We start from the raw sequence: 7,049 nt of genomic DNA, 5'->3' as shown, positions 1-7,049 counted from the left end.
CTATTAAATTTAAAAAACATACTTGCTCTCCGAAAACAACTTCTTAGCTATCAGCAAACTCTAATATACCTCAGCATATTTTTTTCCAATACAAACAACAGATTTCCAAAGCTGTTCGTCTGTGAAATTAGAGGATCGATCATGAGCATTGAGAGAGAAATTAGGAAATGATCGCTAGACTGTAAAGCTGGCTAGTGAAATAAGGCCTGAAAACCAATTGGTTGCACGACAGACTCTATTAGTGTCACTCATCATAGGATTAGAGAGGAGACGATGAGTGAAATAGATCAGGATATTCTTGGTTAGTTAATTAAATGGTAATATTGACTTGTATTACGTAATGTGCTGAAATTATATATTCGTGTGCCTGGTAACTAGATAATTTATAAAGGGAAACACAGAAAAAACATAATATATGATATAGAAAATATACATGAATATTGACTATATATGTATATATATATATATATATATATATATATATATATATATATATATATATATATATATATATATATATATATATATATATATATATATATATATATGTATATATGTGTGTGTGTGTGTGTCCTAGTTCTTATATGAAGATATGTGTTGTGCGTCAAGGTAAATGAACTTTATAATCATGAGAATTCCATAAAACCTAACTATTTAGCATGTTGTTGTAGCAAGATTGCATTTTGATAGCGAGTTGTAGTTAGTTGCCTTCGTGCGTTCTCTGAGATAAGGCGCTCGCCTGAGAGTGTTAGCTGTGTACAGTGTACTTACGAACATTTGTAATAAAGTGAAAAACCCATGTTCCGATGTCTCATTATCAGTCAACATGGGACATATTAGTGTCAGGTGAATCCTTCATTCAGTTAGGAATGAAAAATCTATAGAAAATTACATAAAATGTTTTCATGCTTGTAACTTTCAAAGAACATAAAAACACTGTACCGGAAATCAGAGAGTGTCCTGTGATTCATATTAAATATTTTAGGGTTCATATGGATATGGTTGGTCCATTTCCTACTAGTTTAAAACAACATAAGCAAATATGTGTATTTGTCGGTGCATTTACTCGGTACACTCATACTTACGCAATGTTGGATAAATCAGCGAATTCATTAGCCCAGGCACTGTGCTCTTTCATTACTAGGTTTGGTTGCCCGAAAATTTTGATAACTGATAATGGTCTTGAATTCATAAATAAGGTTGTGAAATCGGTCACGGACTTGATGAAAATTGAACACTTTTCAGTGACCGCATATAGGCCTTCAGCTAATGGCTTAGTGGAATCGCATAATAGGAAAGTAGTGCGAATTTTATGTTACTTAGTGGCTGATGACCCTCTTCATTGTCATACCATGCTTCCTGCAGCTGAGCTAGCTTTGAACATTCCATATAATGCTTCGCCCAGGGACACGACTTTCTTTTTAGTGTATGGACAGGCTCCTGTGTTACCATATATGGTACTGATTAATTCGCAACAATTGCCAAATTATTTGACTGAGCAATACCGAGTATATTTATTGAATCTATTGAAGAGAGTACTGAACACCACTGAAAGGTTTTGAAAGGAGCCAATGAAAATCACAGCTTAAAGTATGATGATCGGTTCAAAACCGCACCGGTAAAAGTATTTGTGGGCAATTATGTGTATTTGAAACGATTACAACCTAGGAAACATAAACTGGAGCCCACGTATTTGGGTCCGTACTGAGTAAAGATGCAAAAATGTAACACAGTAGTGATACAAACATTATTAATGGTGCAGTGTGTGAACATCATCAGGCACACATACATGTGGTGCCTGAAGAGGTAGTTTTCAAAAGTGTCAATCAGAGCGTTCCTCCTTACTGCCGCATACATGACATTTCTCGAGTTAATGAGTAGATTTTTTTTTATTTACTGCTGTTTTTGTTTGATCAGACATCATTTCTTCTTTTGACGTGTTTTGAATAAACTTGGTGATAACAAGGTGCTCTCAGGTTGATGCTTAATGTTTACGTAAAGTGTTGTGATAATTTTACGGCCTGTGGCAATACATATGACACAATGTTGAGTGAACCTTAAAACAATCGGAGTTTAAATAGGTCAGGTGAGATCCGTCAGGCAGATGCAGTATTATTCATGTAATTATATGATTTCTGGTTGCTGGGGCAAGGGTGGTTCCCGAATGGCATATGGCTGCGGATTAAATTTCAGCCTTGAGGATAGGTAGTGTTAGAGAATGTGTAGAGTGAATACCTTATAGTTAAAGTTATAAGAGAAAGTTGGGAAGATGAATGATTCTCTCGGGAAAACAGCTAGTGGCCACCGGTTAATATTTGCTGTTGTTCTTGTTTGATCAGACATCATTTCTTCTTTTGACGTGTTTTGAATAAACTTGGTGATAACTAAGTGCTCTCAGGTTGATGCTTAATGTTTACGTAAAGTTTTGTGATAATATTACGGAGTGTGGCAATACATATGACACACTGTTGAGTGAACGTTTAAATAATCAGAGTTTAAATAGGTCAGGTGAGATCTGTCAGGCGGATGCTGTATTATCCATGTAATTATATGATTTCTGGTTGCTGGGGCAAGGGTGGTTCCCGAATGGCATATGGCTGCGGGATTAAATTCCAGCCTTGAGGATAGGGAGTGTTAGAGAATGTGTAGAGGTGAATACCTTATAGTTGAAGTTATAAGAGAAAGTTGGGAAGATGAACGATTCTCTCGGGAAAACAGCTAGTGGCCACCGGTTAATATTTGCTGTTGTTCTTGTTTGATCAGACATCATTTCTTCTTTTGACATGTTTTGAATAAACTTGGTGATAACAAGGTGCTCTCAGGTTGATGCTTAATGTTTATGTAAAGTTTTGTGATAATTTTACGGAGTGTGGCAATACATATGACACACTGTTGAGTGAACCTTAAAACAATCGGAGTTTAAATAGGTCAGGTGAGATCCGTCAGGCGGATGCAGTATTATTCATGTAATTATATGATTTTTGGTTGCTGGGGCCAGGGTGGTTCCCGAATGGCATATGGCTGCGGTATTAAATTTCAGCCTTGAGGATAGGGAGGGTTAGAGAATGTGTTGAGGTGAATATCTTATAGTTAAAGTTTTAAGAGAAAGTTAGGAAGATGAATGACTCTCTCGGGAAAACAGCTAGTGGCCACCGGTTAATAGTTGCAAGTCCATGTGTAGTAGTAATTTTAAATAAATGGCGAAACGGTGGTGGTGAGTTGTGTTGCAAAATTGTGCCGTAAATCCGGACAAGTAAAATCGAGGGATGAAGGAATATCTATTCCTACCCCTGTCCCGCCCAAAAAGCCCGTATTGCCCGCAACCAGAGTGAGGTTATTGATGAGGATGTGGAGCACTGATGTTGATTTGATTTTTTTTTTATTTTGGGTATTTTTAGTTGCAGATGTCTTAAGAAGAAATGAGTGGAATTATTTATATTGTATCGTGTACATTTTTACAAGGAATATATATATATATATATATATATATATATATATATATATATATATATATATATATATATATATATATATATATATATATATATATATATATATATATATATATATATATATATATATATATATATATATATATATATATATATATATATATATATATTATGTTGCCTATCTGTTTAGTACATGCCATGTATATTCCGGGTCGGAGTGTCCTCCATATATCTTAGACTAGTGAGGGCGAGTGCGCACCTCCTCACTGAGTGAGGAGCTTAGGGGAAGTAATGTCCTAATTCTTGTATCAAGATATGTGTTGTGCGTCAAGGTAAATGAACTTTATAATCATGAGAATTCCATAAAACCTAACTATTTAGCATGTTGTTGTAGCAAGATTGCATTTTGATAGCGAGTTGTAGTTAGTTGCCTTCGTGCGTTCTCTGAGATAAGGCGCTCGCCTGAGAGTGTTAGCTGTGTACAGTGTACTTACGAACATTTGTAATAAATTGAAAAACCCCTGTGTCGATGTCTCATTATCCGTCAACATGGGACATATTAGTGTCAGGTGAATCCTTCATTCGGTTAGGAATGAAAAATCTAGAGAAAATTACATAAAATGTTTTCATGCTTGTAACTTTCAAAGAACATAAAAACAATGTACTGGAAATCAGAGAGTGTCCTGTGATTCCTATTAAATATTTTAGGGTTCATATGGATGTGGTTGGTCCATTTCCTACTAGTTTAACACAACATAAGCAATTATGTGTATTTGTCGGTGCATTTACTCGGTACACTCATACTTACGCAATGTTGGATAAATCAGCGAATTCATTAGCCCAGGCACTGTGCTCTTTCATTACTAGGTTTGGTTGTCCGAAAATTTTGATAACTGATAATGGTCTTGAATTTATAAATAAGGTTGTGAAATCGGTCATGGATTGATGAAAATTGAACACTTTTCAGTGACCGCATATAGGCCTTCAGCTAATGGCTTAGTGGAATCGCATAATAGGAAAGTAGTGCGAATTGTATGTTACTTAGTGGCTGATGACCCTCTTCATTGGCATACCATGCTTCCTGCAGCTGAGCTAGCTTTGAACATTCCATATAATGCTTTGCCCAGGGACACGACTTTCTTTTTAGTGTATGGACAGGTGCCTGTGTTACCATATATGGTACTGATTAATTCGCAACAATTGCCAAATTATTTGACTGAGCAATACCGAGTATATTTATTAAATCTATTGAAGAGAGTACTGAACACCACTGAAAGGTTTTGAAAGGAGCTAATGAAAATCACAGCTTAAAGTATGATGATCGGTTCAAAACCGCACCGGTAAAAGTATTTGTGGGCGATTGTGTGTATTTGAAATGATTACAACCTAGGAAACATAAACTGGAGCCCACGTATTTGGGTCCGTACTGAGTAAAGATGCAAAAATGTAACACAGTAGTGATACAAACATTATTAATGGTGCAGTGTGTGAACATCATCAGGCACACATACATGTGGTGCCTGAAGAGGTAGTTTTCAAAAGTGTCAATCAGAGCGTTCCTCCTTACTGCTGCATACATGACATTTCTCGAGTTAATGAGTAGATTTTTTTTTTATTTACTGCTGTTCTTGTTTCATCAGACATCATTTCTTCTTTTGACGTGTTTTGAATAAACTTGGTGATAACAAGGTGCTCTCAGGTTGATGCTTAATGTTTACGTAAAGTGTTGTGATAATTTTACGGAGTGTGGCAATACATATGACACACTGTTGAGTGAACCTTAAAACAATCGGAGTTTAAATAGGTCAGGTGAGATCCGTCAGGCGGATACAGTATTATTCATGTAATTATATGATTTCTGGTTGCTGGGGCCAGGGTGGTTCCCGAATGGCATATGGCTGCGGGATTAAATTTCAGCCTTGAGGATAGGTAGTGTTAGAGAATGTGTAGAGGTGAATACCTTATAGTTAAAGTTATAAGAGAAAGTTGGGAAGATGAATGATTCTCTTGGGAAAACAGCTAGTGGCCACCGGTTAATATTTGCTGTTGTTCTTGTTTGATCAGACATCATTTCTTCTTTTGACGTGTTTTGAATAAACTTGGTGATAACAAGGTGCTCTCAGGTTGATGCTTAATGTTTACGTAAAGTGTTGTGATAATTTTACGGAGTGTGGCAATACATATGACACACTGTTGAGTGAACCTTAAAACAATCGGAGTTTAAATAGGTCAGGTGAGATCCGTCAGGCGGATACAGTATTATTCATGTAATTGTATGATTTCTGGTTGCTGGGGCCAGAGTGGTTCCCGAATGGCATATGGCTGCGGGATTAAATTTCAGCCTTGAGGATAGGGAGTGTTAGAGAATGTGTAGAGGTGAATACCTTATAGTTAAAGTTATAAGAGAAAGTTGGGAAGATGAATGATTCTATCTGGAAAACAGCTAGTGGCCACCGGTTAATATTTGCTGTTGTTCTTGTTTGATCAGACATCATTTCTTCTTTTGACGTGTTTTGAATAAACTTGGTGATAACAAGCTGCTCTCAGGTTGATGCTTAATGTTTATGTAAACTGTTGTGATAATTTTACGGAGTGTGGCAATACATATGACACACTGTTGAGTGAACCTTAAAACAATCGGAGATTAAATAGGTCAGGTGAGATCCGTCTGGCGGATGCTGTATTATTCCTGTAATTATATGATTCCTGGTTGCTGGGGCCAGGGTGGTTCCCGAATAACCTGTGGCTGCAGGATTAAATTTCAGCCTTGAGGATAGGCAGTGTTAGAGAATGTGTAGAGGTGAATATCTTATAGTTAAAGTTATAAGAGAAAGTTGGGAAGATGAATGATTCTCACGGGAAAACAGCTAGTGGCCACCGGTTAATAGTTGCAAGTGCATGTGTAGTAGTGATTTTAAATAAATGGCGAAACGGTGGTGGTGAGTTGTGTTGCAAAATTGTGCCGTAAATCCGGACAAGTAAAATCGAGGGATGAAGGAATATCTATTCCTACCACTGTCCCGCCCAAAAAGCCCGTATTGCCCGCAACCAGATTGAGGTTATTGATGAGGATGTGGAGCACTGATGTTGATATGATTTTTTTTTTATGTTGGGTATTTTTAGTTGCAGAAGTCTTAAGAAGAAATGAGTGGAATTATTTATATTGTATCGTTTACATTTTTACAAGGAATATATATATATATATATATATATATATATATATATATATATATATATATATATATATATATATATATATATATATATATATATATATATATATATATATATATATATATATATATATATATATATATATATATTGTTGCATATCTGTTCAGTACATGCCATGTATATTCCGGGTCGGAGTGTCCTCCATATATCTTAGACTAGTGAGGACGAGTGCGCACCTCCTCACTGAGTGAGGAGCTTAGGGGAAGTAATATCCTAATTCTTGTATCAAGATATGTGTTGTGCGTCAAGGTATATGAACTTTATAATCATGAGAATTCCATAAAACCTAACTATTTAGCATGTTGTTATAGCAAGATTGCATTTTGATAGCAAGTTGTAGTTAGTTGCCTTCGTGCGTTCTCT

This window comes from Palaemon carinicauda, chromosome 14 (genome assembly GCF_036898095.1).
Source record: "Palaemon carinicauda isolate YSFRI2023 chromosome 14, ASM3689809v2, whole genome shotgun sequence".
Taxonomy (NCBI): domain Eukaryota; kingdom Metazoa; phylum Arthropoda; class Malacostraca; order Decapoda; family Palaemonidae; genus Palaemon; species Palaemon carinicauda.
The sequence above is the reverse complement of the archived record's forward strand: the minus strand, read 5'-3'. Positions refer to the sequence as shown.